Raw genomic sequence first — 18,059 nt, 5'->3', positions numbered from 1 at the left:
GATGATAGGAAGGAATGGAGACGCTTGGAAGAGGCCTTTATCCAGCAGTGGGGAGAATAAGGCTGAAGAAGAAGAAAAAGAAAAAAATATGATTCAAAGTTAATGTTTACATTGACTGAATGTCTTTCTGATGATCTTGTCTGATGTTTTGAAGAGCATCTGAATGGCCTCCATTACAGGGGAAAGTCAATACACTTAATACACGGAGCTCCATATTTAAATTTTAATATTGAGATCAAACACTGATTTAAGTCTACCCAAAACCATTTATTAAAAAAATAATAAGATAGAAAACTTACTTGAAAATAACATTATAAATTTCTCCTAAATACCTTTTTGATAAATAAACACTTGGCCATGCCCTGAACTATTGGTTTTACCCATAATTATAATCATAGTACATGCTGAACTTGATACGACCATATTTAAATTTATTTCAACAGAGAGGGAATATGGAAGTCTAGGCATTTACAGGGCTTATGACCTGTCATTGGCTGGTTTAAGTGTCCACTTTACACACTGTGTAACATTCACCATTCCGCCCATGTTTGATCATCCACATTTCCTTAACTCTTCCATCTGTTGACTTTTGTTAAGTAAAAGAGCTGAAACCTTTATCACGTGGGTGAGATTCATCCGGCTGAACCAAATCACCTACTAGGCAACGCCTGAAAACAATTTTCCAATTTTACTTCTTCTTTTACCAGGTCGTTAATTGAACATTTTCCGAGTATGTCCAAATGCTTGCAGACTGGACTTCCATATTCCTAGACTTCTATATCCCTTTCTCAAAAATGTTTTCCCTCTTTGTTGAAATAAATTTAAATAAGAATAACTCCCTAGGGAGGAAATCCAGCCAGTCTGCAAGCATTTGGACATACTCAAACATTGTTGATACGACCAGTTTATTACTTAATCCAGCCAGTCTGCAAGCATTTGGACATACTCAAACATTGTTGATACGACCAGTTAATTACTTAAGTAATAAACTAACCTAACCTAACCTAAGCTAAAATCAACAGATGGAAGAATTGAAGAAATATGGATGTTCAAACATAGGCAAAATAGTGAATGTTACACAGTGTGTAAAGTGGCCACTTAAACCAGCCAATGACAGGTCATAAGCCCTGTAAATGCTTTGACTTCCATATACCCTTATTTAAGGTATTCTCCATCCCTGTTGTAATTTGTTAGTATTAGCAATTGACATTTTCCTATCCCGATTAAAAAACATGATAGGTTAAAAATATACGACGTGTGTTCAGAAAATAACGGAAACTTTTAAATTTCGCGGGTTTACAGATTCCGACTGACATTTTTTAAATATTATGTTGGTTTACATGCCCCTAAAGTATGATAAATTTTTCAGTTGTGTTCATAGTTTACTTTGTCTGTGGCAGCCGCTAAGGTTAGACGTGTTCGGCGTGCTTGGCGATTTTTGTCTTTCCGATTCAGAATGCCTCCACTAGGACGATTGAGCCGTATTTTCAACGTCATATCCATAAACTTATGTTTCCTCACCTGATATTATACGTTTCAGTAATTCTGCATCGTCGTTGATTTTTTTAGTGACACCTGAGCAACTTCCATTAGCCGATGTTTGAGTTTGAAATTAAAAAAAATTGGAACAAATTTTGCTGCCACGCGTTCCATACCCAAAACATTAAAAAAACCCATGGCATGACCCAATCAATATGCCAACATCATCAACAACTTTTTTAATTGTGATTTGGCGATCGTTCATAACCATTTCATTAACTTTTTCCGCGTTTTCATCGGTTGTTGATGTGCTGGGGCGTCCGGGCCGTTCGTCATCTTCAACGTCTTCACGGCCATCTTGGAAACGCTTATACCACTCGTAAACTCTTGTTTTACTCATAGCAGACTCGCCATAGGCTTTTTTGAACATTTTACACACTTTGTCAAACTTTATTACATTCTTTACACAAAATTTGATACAAATTCATTTTTTTTAACAAACGAAAATCGCCGATCTCATAAAAACACGTCTAACTTTAGCGGCTGCCACAGACAAAGTAAACAATGAATACAGCTAAAAAAATTAGCATACTTCAGAAGCATGTATACCAACATAATAAAATAAAATTACAATCAGATTCTCCAAACCCACGAAATTAAAAAATTCCTATTATTTTCTGAACACACCTCGTAAATGTAAATATTATATGAGAACATAAATTTGCCAAAATACAGTTGAACGTATAAGTCGCGTCTAAATTTTGGTGTTTGATCGAATTAATTTAAATTAAACATTTTTATTTCGCACAGTCCATCAAATATAAATGAAATGTGACAATTTTATTTATGTGAGTATTGTAGGTTTCGATTGAATTTTATAGATCTGGTAGTCTATGGGAACGCAGACTCTCGGAGCATCCAAATCTATTTCTCCTGTTTCAACTTTTTGTATAGTTTCTAGAATCCAGTCTTTAACGCCATATACTCCTGTATATACGTCAGGGTATCCTTGAGCACAATCAATAGCAAACGTCGAGATCCCCACAAGTCCTTTCAGACCAACTAAAGGATTTCCCGCATCTCCCTGAAATAAGAATCGTAATTTAATTATTGTTGGGGGGTTTTTTTTTACTAAGAAATTCTTTTAGATTCTGTTCCTTTTATTAACAAAAGTTATTCTTTATTTATCATACATCAGCATCAATAAAATATTATACGGCGGCATAAAATGGTTTCAAATGTGTATTAAAAACAATGATATGCAACAGCATTTTAATTTTCACCAATTACTATATAAAAAGGTGATTTAAAAGGGTATATTGGTAATAATTAAATAAATAAAGTCTATAAGACTCACTTTAAAAATAATAATTCACTAGAGAAGCCCTTTTTAGCTCTTTTGCATAAAACAAAAGCGTTCCAAATTTTTGGGTTGGGTTTCTAGTTTAACATCAAACATGTAAAGGACGGTTTCAGTTTGCGTTTGCGCATCTCTACCTGGCTATCCTTTATATTGCTGCAAATGTTGTTTACTTCGTTGTTGATAATCATATAATAGCTTTTGTCGAAATTGGCAACTTTATTAGCCAGTTACGTTATTATTCTAAGGTATAATAACATACAATGCATCTTAATTTAAAATAAAAACCAATAAGAATGAATATTTTCAGGCCAAGTAGCTGTAAACAGTAAAAAGAGCTTTGTTTTCAAATCGCTCAAGTCAAAGAAAGATAAATAGTAAATTTATGATAATATTATTTTCAAATTCGCTTTTATTGGAAATACGTATTTTCTGGTAATGAATAATAATATTTCTTATCAAAACACTCGAGTTCTCAAATATTCTTTGTGAACTATTTGTTACGAGTTATATTGTTTTGTATTAGAAAAACATTATGTTTTCAATTGGATATCGTAATATTATATTACGAATGTAATAAATTATTGACCCATATGAACAAAACGACAATTTAAGATTTTTTTATGAAAACTTGGTAGAAAATTGTAAAACAATGTTCAGTCTTGAATTCCAAAATCGTAAAAGAAATTTGAAACAAACGTTCATTAACAGATTGGGACTGTTATTGAGTTATATTATAAACGACTTTTTCTAAGGTTCTAAGCTTCTACGTATGAACCAAGTCTCGTGGATTTGACTTTTAAATAAAAAAAACTCCTGTATTACGACGTTGGAAAAATCAACGGATTTATTTCACACAAAATTCGAATTTCAACATCTGTTTTTTGGTTTTTATCCTACATAACTCGTTTTGTTTTACATAACACCTGTTTTACCTAGATTGATTTATAATTTATACAAAAAAAAAAAAACTCAAATATCAAATTAATTGACCTGCCCGTTCCTGTTGTGTAACCGGCATCGTAAGCCAGCATACCAAAGGTTAACCTATGGTTAATTACCACACAGTGACTTGAAAAAATTTCCTCACACAGTATGTTAAAATTTAATTGTCTCTCTTTCAAAATTCATTTTATGGCCCATCAGATAATTAGCTTTTTTACCATCGATATAGAACCTCATTAAGTAAAGTATCAGCAATTATTTGTAATATTCTTTTCTTTGCAGTCTCAATCCTAGGGATTAGTTTGCAGCAAAGTCTTGCATCTCGTCCTTCGTTGGTCTCTATTTTCTGCAGCCCTCTTCAGCTCGACATAAGAGGCGCAGTTAAAATCTTCGCACACTTGCTCCAAATACTCCCGTTAGGGGCGCCCACTATAATGTGTCCCCTCAGCCATTCCCTCTGTGATGTCATGCAGGAGACCCTCATGGCGCATATTGTGGCCGATCCATCGAGCTCGCCTCTCTGAGATGGTTTTGATTAGGTGCCTACCTTCTTCGATTCTATTGAGAACCACGTCATTAGTGATGTGGTCTCTCCAGCAAATTCCTGATATTTTTCTGTAGCACCACATCTCAAAGGCCTCTAGTCTTTTTTTATCTCTTTCATCATCCGTACATCGTACATCAATATGCTCCATACATATGTCTTGGCAAGTTGCTTGCGGAGTTTTAGTTTGATATTATTTGACTCAAAAATCTTTGATTTTTTGTTAAACGCAAGCCTCGCTTGGTGTTTGCGGCAGTCGACTTCTCTTTTTGTTCTCCCATCCCAGGTGATCCTGCTTCCAAGGTACACTAACTCTTTCGCGTTTTTCAGAGTTGCTTCTGACATTACTATATTTATTTTTTGCTCATTACGGGCCACAGCCATTACTTTGGTTTTGCTCCTGTTTATTTTATATTATATTTGTTATTTAATACATTTTCCATGGAGGTCACAGCCTCAGTGAGTTCTTCTTCACATTTAGAAATCAGGGCGATGTCATCGGCAAACCTCATCATGTCTATCTTTTTTCCATGTATTTTAACACCCTCTCTATGACTCATTTTTTCCCTGATTTCATCGATTGCGCACTGTATATATCCATTAAATAATACTGGAGACAGCAAACATCCCTGTCTGACTCCTTGTCTTATTTTGGCTTCTTTTATATCATTTCCATATGTAATTACAGCAGTTTCATTTTTATATAGTGCAGATATAATTCTCCTGTCTCTATATTTCACTCCTGCTTTTTTTAACATCTCAAAAAGGGTTCTCCATTCAACTTTATGAAAAGTTTTTTCAATATCCACAAAAGCAATATACGTATTTCGATTTGTTTTCAGTCTTTTCTCCAATATTATTCGCAAAGACAGTATAGCTTCCCTAGTTCCCATTCCTTTTCTAAATCCAAATTGGTCTTGAGTAAGAGTAAACGAGCAATGAAGGTAAGACGAACAATCTTAGGTATCAACCGATCTTACTTTTACCTTGCCGGTGTTCGAACTCGGCAACGCGCGCTTGCTCCTAGGCCAAGACGCGGACTTATCTACACTCGACATCCTTTTCAGAATTTTTGACTTAGCAAGCTATCGGATCGTACTCGTCCCGAGTCCTAGATTTATTTCATTCGCAGAACGCAATATTTTGTTTCATACAGATACTGGAAAAATACAATATAATAAAAAAGTTGGATTCTTAAAAACATTATTTTCCTTGATTGTTGAAATTATCAATGCAGATATGAATAGATTCGTTCAAATAATTATAGCAAAATCTATCTATCAAGCATTGTTGTATGGCGTATCGGAAAAACTTCAGTAACTCACATGACAGACTCCTTCATCAAATACATTGTGAGTGCACACGTTAGATGAATGAACTTTCAGGTGTTCATTTTCAAAGAAATCATACACAGCTATGCAACTTTCGGTTGAGAACTGCTTCACAGTAAGCCAGTGTAATGCAAAAGTTTCCGGGCCGTTTTGCTGTAATCATAATAAATTATTTTAAACTTGAACAGAAATGCAAATGCTGCACAATATTATTAATAACACTGGTCAACATGCAGATTTTTATCCTGTTTTCAAATGTGCATTCGGAATAATAGGGAAATATCACTTTTTTTTACAGTATTAAAGTAATAAATATCTATGAAATAATGTCCAGTAAAAAGAAATTCTGGCTAATTATTAGTGGCACAAAAAATATTTTCAAATTTCGACGCCCCTAATACGTCACGATTCATGTTTATTTGTTCCTGGTCATTGAAATTTGTTAAGAGCATCATCACGAATCTGAAGTCACAACAACCATTGCCAAACACGTCGCGTTTTTTCTGGCAACGAATTTTTATTAAATTTTTTTTTTACATTAGTGTAGAAATTTTTTTTTTGACAATATTCAAATTGATTTCGAAAATACAGTTCATCCATTTTATATATTTTTATCGGTATTTGTAGTACCTGATATTTCCCTATTTAGTCAAAGCCATGGACATTAAATAATACTTATGGTTTCATGTATCTCAAACAGAAAATTTCTTTAATTAGTGATGCAGAAATTAAAGAGGGAATATTTGTGGTCCACAAATATGATAATTAATGCACGATGAAAAGATTGAGGAACTGTTGAATCTATTGGAGAACGCAGTTTGGCAAACATTAAAAAATGTTACTTGCGGTTTCTAGGTTAGTTAGAATGTTCGAATATCGTGCAGTTAAGAATAGAGAAAGTAAAATATGACTGTATCTTGGTAACCTTATGTGACGGGGAAAAACCGATATCAAATTTGAATTCAGGAAAAAAAATACTATCAGAATTGCATAGTTTTCATTCTGAGACAAAAAAAATGTTATTTCGCCCAGTTCAGACGTTTTACGGAGGATTCAAATACAGTGAATAGGTCCTGCCAAAATTTAATATTTTTTTTTTTTTTTCTGATATTTTTTTTTATTTGCCACATGCTTGATGCGTGCGCGGGAGCGCATTTAGTACACTCTCCAACAATTCCGATACATATTGGTATAAAAGATTTTTTTTGTGAACGCGCTCGTAATCAGCGTTCCGGGTGTCAACTAAGGCCGAATGAGGATGTTCAGTGGTTATTTTAAATGTTTTTATTTGTTAATAGACTATCAAACTAAGTTTTTTTTTTTAATTTTTATATATCGTATTATCAGCGCTACGTTTTTTTAAAGTTTTGTATTTCTGAAATAACTACGCGTGTAACGTCAGAGGTTCATTTCCGCTTATTCTCATTCAGTTCTTCCCATTGGTCCAGAAGCGACAAGCAGACCGGAAGTCTTCCATGGCTCTCAGATCATAGCTTGATTCACATGAACCAGTGACGTCATTCAAAGTAGTGCGTTTTTATTTTAAAAAAAATAATTATTTTTTCTGTACATTTTCAAGAAACTTTGCGTCATAATTTAATGCTCTAATTTTTACCCCGCGCAAGAAAACATCCCATTTCCCGTAGACCTGAAGTTCCTCATTGTCTCATTGTCCTGTGTAGCTGGGACAGAACAAAATTGTCTGGTCTCTTGCATTATCCTTGTGTCAACCCGGCTAAAGAGGATATGCGGTGTCAGAGAAATTTAATGAATACGTATTTAAACACTCCTGGTGTGCAAATGATAACTGCACCCAACCGCCGGAATGATTTAAGAATCGGGTTGTGGTCCTGTGGCTAGTGTCTTGGACTGAATGTCCGTGGTTCGAATCCCACTCTACCCCAATTCGATTACCATTTTCTAGTAGTGAGTTATTTCTAACTCGTTGAAAATGGCCCTCAACATTAAATATTTGGGTAAATCATAAGAACGCAAATATTTCTTTTGAAAAAAAAGAAGAAATTATGCCAAACTAATATCGAAAAAATCGAGGTTTCGTTGTACAGTTTTCTGCGCCTCGAAATTGAACCGATTTTGTTTTTTTTAAGAAAGAGTATCTGAATGATATGTTCTTTTCGGTACCTTTTTTTCGTTTTTCAAAATTATTTACCATATTTGTATACCGTAAGTCTGAAGACGGTAGATGAAACTGAGCGCTTATATAGGTTTTTGGATGGTCCTAGTTTGCATAAGAAATAAATTATTTAAAAAGCTTAGCCATAGAAACTCTAATGGTAAATATCAATAATTTTACATTTTAGAAAACCAAAATATTATTTCAAAAAATATTAAATTACTTACACCCAGCAAACCTCTTCCCGAAACCAAAAATTCCTGTCCGTTTTCTGGGGGAGAAAAGGGAAGAAGAATAGGCTGTATTTGATCCGTGTAAATTATTTCCTCTGTAGTCCTAATAAGTACGATGTCTTTGCCGTTATTTGCGACAGTCCTTTCAGGGTGACATATGATATTCATGATGCGGTATATGGCTCCTCCGTCATCCAAGGAACTAGGTCCCGCGTGAATGTGTATGTACCCAGATATTTCGTCAGTGGCACTATAATTTTTCATAGTAATTTGTAAAGATTGACATGTATTTCAACAGAGACGGAGAACTTTTAAATAAGGTTGTTTGTATACGATCTGTTGAATGGTTATAGTGATCTGGGATTGGTGAGTTACAGTTATTTAGAATTACCTAGATCATGATTATTAAATGACGCGATTAAAATCACGTACCTAAACGATATTCATTTTTCCCTAAGTTTATGGGGTGAGAATAATTTATATAAAATGTTTTAGAGATTAAACGGCACGTATTTGCTGGGGGCTGTTGGCGTGGAAAAGCGAGTGATCTGTTTGGTGTTCTTTGTTTATATTTTATAGTAGTTTATAGTATTATATTTTACTGCAGCTTTGTTAGTCGGTCTTGCGTCTCATGAGATGTTCAGTTACAGGATAATTAGACAGCGGAGAGACTATCACTCCCTCTCACTTCTGTTCAATGTACTTCATAGTCCTAACGCTCCTATATACCTGCGTTAAAAATTTCAATGCGTATCAGTTCGTGGTTTACCTCTTCGTTCTTATACTCAAGGCACTATCTTTATACCCATCCACAATTCTTTTTTCCCCTTTCCTCTTTTTTCCTTTTTCCATTGAGTAATAGTTTTGATTTAAGGTGATTTATAAACAAATGCGTTTATTTCTATTTTTATATATCTTTAGCTTTTTAATCTTTTTTTTCTATTGAATATGTTCTGTAACTTGAACTATAAAAATAACACTTTTATTTTATTGGTTGGTTGGAAGAAATTGCCATTTGGCAATAAGCCCGCCAACGTACAAATAACATTATGTACAAAAAGTTAAATAAAAATACATATATATATATTAAGGAAAATAATGTACTAAAATATATTCAACCTAGACAGAGTATTATTACATAAACATTTGCAATGTAAATGCTTAGTTATTTCATGGCTAACGACCTTGTCATTGGCTCTTTTAACGCAGTTTATTTTACTTAACACAACATAAAACAATACAAATAATGTGACTTCACTGGGGTGGACAGGACCCAGGAGGATGTATTATATACACAGTTAAGTATTGCCCTGTAAAAGTATACAGACTACGAGTATATATTGACTTTTTTTGACATTCATTTTATTCACGCCAAACTGCAAAGGCAGATTTTTTGCGAGGCCTTCTCTTTTAAAATATTTTAAGAACACAATATAATTTACGCATAAAAAAAAATAAATCAACAAAATAATGTAAAAAATAAAATATAAGTAAAATATAGTATTTTTTTGATACCGAAATATTTAAAAAATAATAAACAAACAACACTTTTGTGTACACTTTTAAACAGTTTGGTTTCCTTTTTTTTCTTAATTTTTTTATACACTTAGCTAAGAATTTCAGAAAAATATTTTTAAAACAAATTTAACTCTATTTTTATTCGTATTACTTTTCTGTATTTCGTCTTGGAGTCTATTTACTATGCGTGGAAGTATATGCGTCCTGGTCCTTTATACGCATATTAAGCTCTTTTTTCTGTTAAATTTCCTTTCACTTTCCAGCGCTTTTGATACTTATGAAATATCGATGTTTTTGCTAAACGCTGTATAAAACAAAATACGCAGCAGCGTTGGGAGGATCATTACCGCGCTTCTTCTACAGGTAAAATCACTAAAATGTTTTTTCCAACGCTGGCTGATGCAGCAAACTTCCGTCATCATCACCAAAGTACTTTCAAAACGACCCAAATTTTTACCGGACACAGAGCTATGAGAAGTTATCTATATAGGTTGAAATTAAGGAATGGTGACTATTGTCCGTGCGATGATATTTCCTCACAGAGTTTTGAACATCTGTTATTTCAGTGCCCATTTTTCAGTTTACAACGCCATAATATTGAAGCAGATTGCAGGAAAGATGGAATATTCTTAACACAGATATCCGCACTGTAGATAAAAGTAGTTATCACGCGCTATTGTTCTTGAACTATGCAACAATGGTGATTGGACTCATAAAGGAGTATAATTATTTGGGTATTTTTATTGATCATAATTTTAAATGGGATCGTCATATATTTAAACTTTGTGATCGATTGCGGACTCTTGTGATTACTTTTTATAAGTTATCTTTTATTTTGCCTAAAATCACTCTTAAAATTATTTATTTTTCTTTAGTAGAATCAATAATAAGATATGGTATAAAGTCGTGGGGACATTCGACTAAAACTAATATTAAAATGATCATGGGTCTACAGTATTCTATAGTTAAGCGAATTGTACCTGCAGAGATTTACGAACAAAGAAGTAATAATGATCTCCTGTACAAAAAAATCAAAACTCTGCCTGTTCGAGGACTACTGTGGCTCTCCATCATTTTGGAACAATTTAATAGTAATACATTCAAGTTTCCTCTCAAACATAACCATAATACACGCTTCACGTCAAATGATGGCTTGGTAGTACCAAAAGTATGTAATAAATATAGAAATAGAACTCTCAAATATTTGGTACCTAGAATTTTTAATTTATTATCAAAAGAACTTAAATTTAACTCACATTATAACAAGAGCAAAATAAGAGAGTGGCTACTCGATCAAGAGTTTATATATGAGTAGTAGCTTAGGTGTAAATATTTTAATTTTTCATATATTTTCTTGTATTTAAAAAATTCATTTATATATTATTATTTGTATAAACATGTTTATTCTGATCTTTCCAGCTGTTAATTTTTATCTGTTATTCATTGTTTTTATAAATGTAAATAATATTATTAAGTCAGTATAAATATAATCTTCACCAACAAGCTACAAGAAGTGGCTTGGTGGGATTTTAGTTTTAGTAAAAAAATATAACAAGTGAATTTTTTTTTAAAATTGTAAAAATGTATAATTATGCTATTAAATAAATAAAAAAAGAAAAAAAAAGGTAATAAACCAAAATCAGTGATCAAACATCCTATTTCCAAGACAAACAAATACGATTTTTTCCCGAGTACCTTAGCCTTGTACATGACACGTTAAGCTACTAAATACAGGGGTCCAAATATATCTATAAAATTATTTTATTTAAATATATCGGTGTTTTGTAGAAATCTATAAATTCCTCTATTACCAGGCGATAGTATATCATATTTTGTATTGTCAAAACTTTACACATCGGAAAAAGATTTTCGTAGTCATTTTGAAAAGTAATCATGTCGGTGTTACTTGCTAACATTTTTAGGAATCTAATTTGTAGTTTTTTCATCCTATTTGTATACGTTTTGAATGTTAGCCCATAACAACTCACTCCATATGATATGATTGACTCAACCAGCGCATGGTATAAACAGTACTGAATAAACTGAAGTAACATTTCGTTTTCCAAGTGACTTGCTCTTCAAAGAATTCAGAGTACTGAATATTATTCAACAGTATATATTGAGAACGGTAGTGGTTACACACATTAATAGAGACATTTACCCAAGCGTCAACCATAATACAAGATACTCTAATAGGGATCTGATACTAAGTGAAGGGGTCAACACTGTTCTGGCATCGAGACAACACTATTACGTAGACAAAAAGGTCCATAACCTTTTGCCAGAATCGTGGAAAGACGGGAGTGTTGTCAAGTTACGGAAGGTGTTGACCTCGTTCTTTCATGACATTGGTCGTAGGGAGTCAGAAAAGTATAAAAAATAAGGAATAATTATAAAAATATATATTTATAGATGACAACCATGAAGTTTCGCATAAATAAATTGTCTTTGTTTTTATGAATGTATGTATGTGTATGCGCATGGGTGTATGTACGTGTGTGAGTATGTATATGTGTATATATGTATTTATATATACATGTGTGTATATATGTGTATGTCTGTATGTATATGTATCAAAATGTGTATACGAATAAGTTTATATTTTGTTTGTCTGTGCTCTATATTAATTTGTTAACTATTACAGTATATTCAAATGTAATTGCCTAGCTTGGAACGAGGTATGTACCCTTGTTAGCTGGGCAAAGTGAACATGGAATTGTATTTTGATAAATAAATAAATAAATAAATGAATAAAGAAAGAAAAGGGCGCTCGATTGATTCGCAATTATCGACATACCTACCCCAAAAAGCAGCGAGCCGCACTGAGCACCCATCTCTGTGCTATGATGGCTCCTCCGCATAAAACATGTTCATGTAACTCGTGTGTCGTTATGGTTACAGAATACGGTGCGCCTCCACGAGGTACCTGGCTTCCCCCTATTATTCGGGTTTGGCTATCATTGCGATGTATCGTCTTTGGAGACCCATCCAGCCCAGAACTGCGTCTGTAAAGACTCTCCCGTGTTAGAGGGGAAGCCATTTGAAAACTCACATCTGGAAATAACAATATTTTTTTATTAAATTATTGCAGAAGAAAAATTGTCTTTGTCTGATTGATGCACTATCTAGCTAACTTCCATAGACTAACGTAGTATTACAGAAAATCCACACATGAGTATTATTGGTGTATCTCACTACTGTTGGAACGAAAATCGAAGACTTCAATTTATTTTATTTGACTTTGGTAAGATTCAATGCAATTCAATTTCAGTGCAATTCAGTGTAATGGTCAGCGCATTTGCCTACCGTGCAAGAGGTCTCGGATTCGATTCCCGACATGGTTGATATGAAATATTATTTGAAAAGGTGTTTTTACACTAGAATATTCCATAGTCCCTGGACTAGCGTCAGACTGATCACTTTACCGTCATGTAACAAAAATGATCAAGATGCGCTGCGATTGGTGTACCAATGCAGTGCCCTATGCACTATTAGGTGCGAAAAGGAAATGATGATGTGTTACAAAGCTCATAATTTCGATATTCTTATAAATGCGGTTTTATTAAGGAAGCTCAGTATAAATAAGAATTTATTTAATTGCCCATAGTTTATAATTTATTTATTTATGAATTGAATTGAACTAAAAAGTACGGAAAATGAATGATGACGATGATAAAGATTCAATGAGAAACTCTTTTTTTTCCATTAATAGTTAAATAAAACTCGTTTTTCATTAATCTCTACTTCAGCGGTTCCTGAAAAGTGTTCTACGGAACCCTGGGGTTCAGTGAAAGGGTCACAGGTGTTCCAGAACTTCGGGCGTATTGTCGTAGAAAACAGGCAGTCGCCACCGCGACGCCGGCGCTTTTATCGATAAATAGCCTGACCCTGTCGGACATTAAACCTAATTTATGAGCTATTATAAGTAAAGCCGTGCAAAAAAATATTATTTGCTTTAAATACGCGTTGTAAAGATATTTCATTTTAAATAAAGTCTTTCTTTTCAAAATTTTTGTCAGTTTACTTTTTTAGTGTCGAGATGGAGCTTCGACCAAAAATGTAGATCAATTATTAGTCCCATAGCTGAAAAAATTGAGAACCGCTCGTTCATTTTATTTTCTTCGTATTTTTGTTCAAATATTACTGTATTTAAAGATATTTTATAAATGTGTAAAAAGGTATAAGTAAAAGCCGAATATAATAAATAAGTGAATAAATATACATTTCAAGAAATGGTGGTTGGTTTCCGTTGATATAAAATTATATTCACGATCTTTCTGGGCCATACCTCAAAACTCCATATTTTTTTATGATGTATTTTTAAAAAAACATCCAAATGAATTATTTGTAAAATCTCAATTAAATTAAAAAACATTGAGATTAGATACGTATTTGAACAACAAAAGGATACGCACCGGATGTGGATAGGGAAGCGGTTGGTTTGGGGAGGGGTAGAAGTTTGGAGAAGGGGTGTTGTTAGTCCGAGACATAAAGGATTTTCTCCATATTAAAATCATCATAATCTTTTTTTTTCAAAAACTAATTTCTCTAATGAAGGAAAAAAATATGTTTTTTTTAAAGTTTACCAAAGGAATGTTCTTAAGTTTCGAAATTCTTGCAACACCATGTATTAAATTAATGACATTATTATATTGTATTTGAAAGGTACAAAATTCTGTTATGAAAACGTTCCTATTTTTCCTAACAATCTAATTATATTTTAATGTTATCTTAAAAACCCTATTTTGTTCACCAATATTTAAACTTAATAAATAAAAACATGTATGTTAAATAGATATTAAAAGAAAAAACAAAATATTTATAAAGCAATTGGAAAAAATCACATTAAACACTAATTTTCAAATCATTTACAACAGTTTGGGAATCTGTTTTAAGGAAATAGTTTTAATTTTTAATAATAAAAAAACACATTTTTAACAAAATATTAATATTTTACTTACTGCCAATAACACAAAAAAATATTAAAATGATTGTTTTTGACATTATTGATATAATTTATTATTTTCGTTACCAATTTAGTACTACATAAAAAGCATAATGAGTGATTATATATTCATTTTTTATCTTAAGGTGGATTATGCAACTCTTGATTAAAATTAAATGTGTTGTTAGGATTAAATATAAGTAATTAATAGGTATATCGATACATTATTGGTATTTAGTTAATCGTTATTTATTTGATAAAATTATGAAAGTCATCTAGATAATTCAACTGGAGAAAGCACATTGATTATCTAGTGGGTTGAGTAAGAAAACTTATAGGTGTGTTCGTAACGTTGCATAATATACTGTCTATTATAGACATACAAAGTGTACATTATGGACTCTGTAATTCTGTTTTGACCTACGGATGTGTCGGTTGGGGAGGAGCTGCTAGGACTATATTAGACCCACTAGTAAAAGCTCAAAAATCTGTTTTGAGAGTTATTCTAAAAAGGCCATATAGGTCCCCGGGTGAAGAGTTGTTTAAAACTCTACGAGTTCTTGATGTAAAGCAATCTTATATAAGAAAATTTTTGATTGAAACCCATAGACACTGGGATACCCTAGACAGGGTACACCATGCACACGAAACACGAAGTTCTGTGAGGAATGACTTAATGATGCCTAGAGCGCGTGTAACGGTGTTTCAAATACATTTTATTTTTACGGGACTGAAGCTATATAACTTAGTGCCTTACATCTGGAAAAATGAAGGTACAATATGTTTTAGGAAAAGAATTGGCAAATGGTTGAAAGACATGGGAAGCAAAGAGTCAGAAAATTTGTTGACAATTATAACTTCATTTGTACCTATATGTTATATACATCCGTATATATTATGTACATATTTAATATATTATATTCATACTTGTTGATTATATTCTTACTTATATATTACATTCATACTTATTATATCCGTGTACACTTTTGCAAATACGACCCTAGATTATTATTTTTGCCGCAACATATCGGTTTCATAAAACAGGCATTGCCTTTGTAGGAACCGATAGATCATCTCAATTATTCCGCTATACCGCACTCCTTCGCTTGCTTGATTTATCCTTAGTGTTTAAGTGGAATATTTGTTTGTAACTTGGCTTATGTGATTTTTCTAATTTATAAACAAATAAATAAAATAAATAATTAAATACGCATTTTCATACTCGTGCCTTGTAAATATGTACTTTGTTGCATTATGCGCGGATCTCTACATTTGTGTATCTTTCGTTTATATTTTTACCACACTTTAGCCTGAGAGATCGCACTTTGACAGCATTAAGCCTACTTTCATTCTTATTTTTTAAATTTTATACTTAGCTTCCATACATAAGGTTCGGCATCAGGACCGTTGTAAACGTTAATTTTGCCTCGTGCGACAAACATTTATTTGCCAAAGTTAATTTTAGTGCACCGTTCACCCTGTTCCCGGCACTCACCCTCCTCGAAATATCTTTCTCGTACTCACCCTTAAATGAAAGGCTAATTTTATTATTTTGATGAAAGCCAAGACTTCTGAATTCTCTTCTTAAAATTTTTCTCCATCTCTGTTGTATTATTGATCGATTTGGATAAACTGTAGTACTCGCCTAGAAACTTTTAAACCCTAAATATTTATTTCTTTATTTGATTACGTTTTCATTAATTGACTCGCTGATGTTAAAGAAAAAAGCAGTCAAGCACCACGATATCCTTCGAATGATTGATGACATTATGATTAAGATACGGTTCATCCACTCAGACCATTATTATTTTAATGCGTAAAGTTAAATCAGTTTACTTGGCAAAAAAAAAGAAATTAAGAAAATATCCATAAGATTAACGATCGCGATCGCCCAGATTTAAAAAAAAACTCAGAATTTAAGATCGAGCGCTAATTAAATACTTATATTAAGTGAATTACGGCTTCTATTCTTTTGATCTGGTCTATAAAAAAATTAATAAAAGGGTAAAAAAAATTTTAAATAAAAAAAAATGACGTCAGTTTTTATTTGGTTTTAAATTTTAATTTCTGTCCTTCGAATTTAATTTTTTTTAAATTCGTTTCTTGTGTTTTTCCATTTTTGTTTAACTTTATTTATAGATACAAGTTTATCAAATTTAAGAAATTTAGGAAATTATACGATGCTTTTATCGTTGTAATTAGTTTATTAATATTTAAATCCGATCGCAGTTCATTATAAAATAATGTTTCATAAACATTAGAGAAATTGATATGTTTGTCAGTTTAGAGATTTAAAGTTCTTATGTCAATAAAATCAAAATGATTTAATTTCTCGAAAGCTATAAAATTTTTGATTGTATGTATTGTACTTACCTACACTTAAATAGTACCTACAGTAAATTAAATTTTTTCGCCTAAAACTATTATAATTTTTCATAAATATTTAATTATGCACCTACCTACTTTTACATAGTATTTTATATTTATATATATATATATATCTACAAAGCATAATTTAATTCAGAACTTTTATGATTTTATATTTTTTATAATTTCTGCTTATTAAATACACGTTTATTACACCTACAGATTGTCTTATTATGCCATGAAACACTTGAAATTGAATTTTTAACCTTCCATTGAAAAATCTGTTTGGCGGATGTTATAATAATAAATATCTTTAACATATCCAAACGTTTGTAGAAAAATAATACTGGATTCAATCCCTTGGGGAGTTTATCAACATTTGTGTACGTTATAGATAAAATATTTATTGAGAAAAGAATATAGAAATTCAAACTTAACGTAAAGACATGATGTATTAAAAAATTTACAAACTTTTTTTAGTTTAAAAATGCTTGTGCCCCATTCAAATAACAAATAAAAGTTTTGATTTCTAAATTTATTTCGGTTGAGAGGGAAAACGTTTTTGAGAAGGAAATATAACCAAGAAATTCAAATATTTTTTATTCATTTTTACTTGAAAAACTTCTGTCAAATAATAAATCACATAAATTATTTTTTTTAAGTCTTGTAATTTGTCATGAAAACACTTGTCGCTTTCAACTTTGAAAACGGAAATAACACCTATTCGTTTTCTGGTTTTATATTTTTCGGAAAAAGATAATAAAAAATACTTGAATGGCTGTGTTTCCACCTGAGCATTAAATGTTCAAAAGCTCCTTTAATTGACAGGCAATGAATGTTCTAGACCTTATTTCATATCTGAAATCTAACGAAACGTCTGAACGTTATTATGAAACCAATTTTCCTTTTCTCCCTTGTGTCAGAACAAAGAGATTTGATGTATACGTTTATTTTTTTCAGTTTGGAGTTTCCACGCAAAGGGATTAAAACAGAAGTAGAGGTGAGTTTCCAATTTTGTATTTTTCGTGTGCTTTATAAAATATGTGTAATGTATTCTTTCTTCTAACAGTGTGCCTTCCGGAAGAGTAGAGTGCCAATATGATTATCTCAAATAATCATCGGATTTAAAATATTGATAATGATCTGTCAACATCCGGTATCAAATAATATTACTTTAATAAAATTTTGGCTTTATTTTCCATC

General features: G+C 32.1%; 1 long non-coding RNA gene across 1 annotated transcript in view; it reads left to right on the top strand.

Moving 5' to 3' along the window:
- LOC148279998 (uncharacterized) overlaps nucleotides 1–17,854 on the top strand; it is a 132,313-nt gene extending 114,459 nt beyond the window's left edge. Inside the window, exon 3 of the long non-coding RNA XR_015822726.1 lies at nucleotides 17,817–17,854. This is a non-coding gene — a long non-coding RNA (uncharacterized LOC148279998). The remainder of the gene's footprint in view (nucleotides 1–17,816) is intronic.
- Nucleotides 17,855–18,059: the final 205 nt, after the last annotated feature.

This window comes from Micrasema longulum, unplaced genomic scaffold (genome assembly GCF_059751315.1).
Source record: "Micrasema longulum isolate JH-2025_06_02 unplaced genomic scaffold, ASM5975131v1 h1tg000632l, whole genome shotgun sequence".
NCBI lineage: Eukaryota > Metazoa > Arthropoda > Insecta > Trichoptera > Brachycentridae > Micrasema > Micrasema longulum.
Note: the sequence above shows the minus strand (reverse complement) of the source record. Positions and strands in the feature narration are given on the sequence as shown.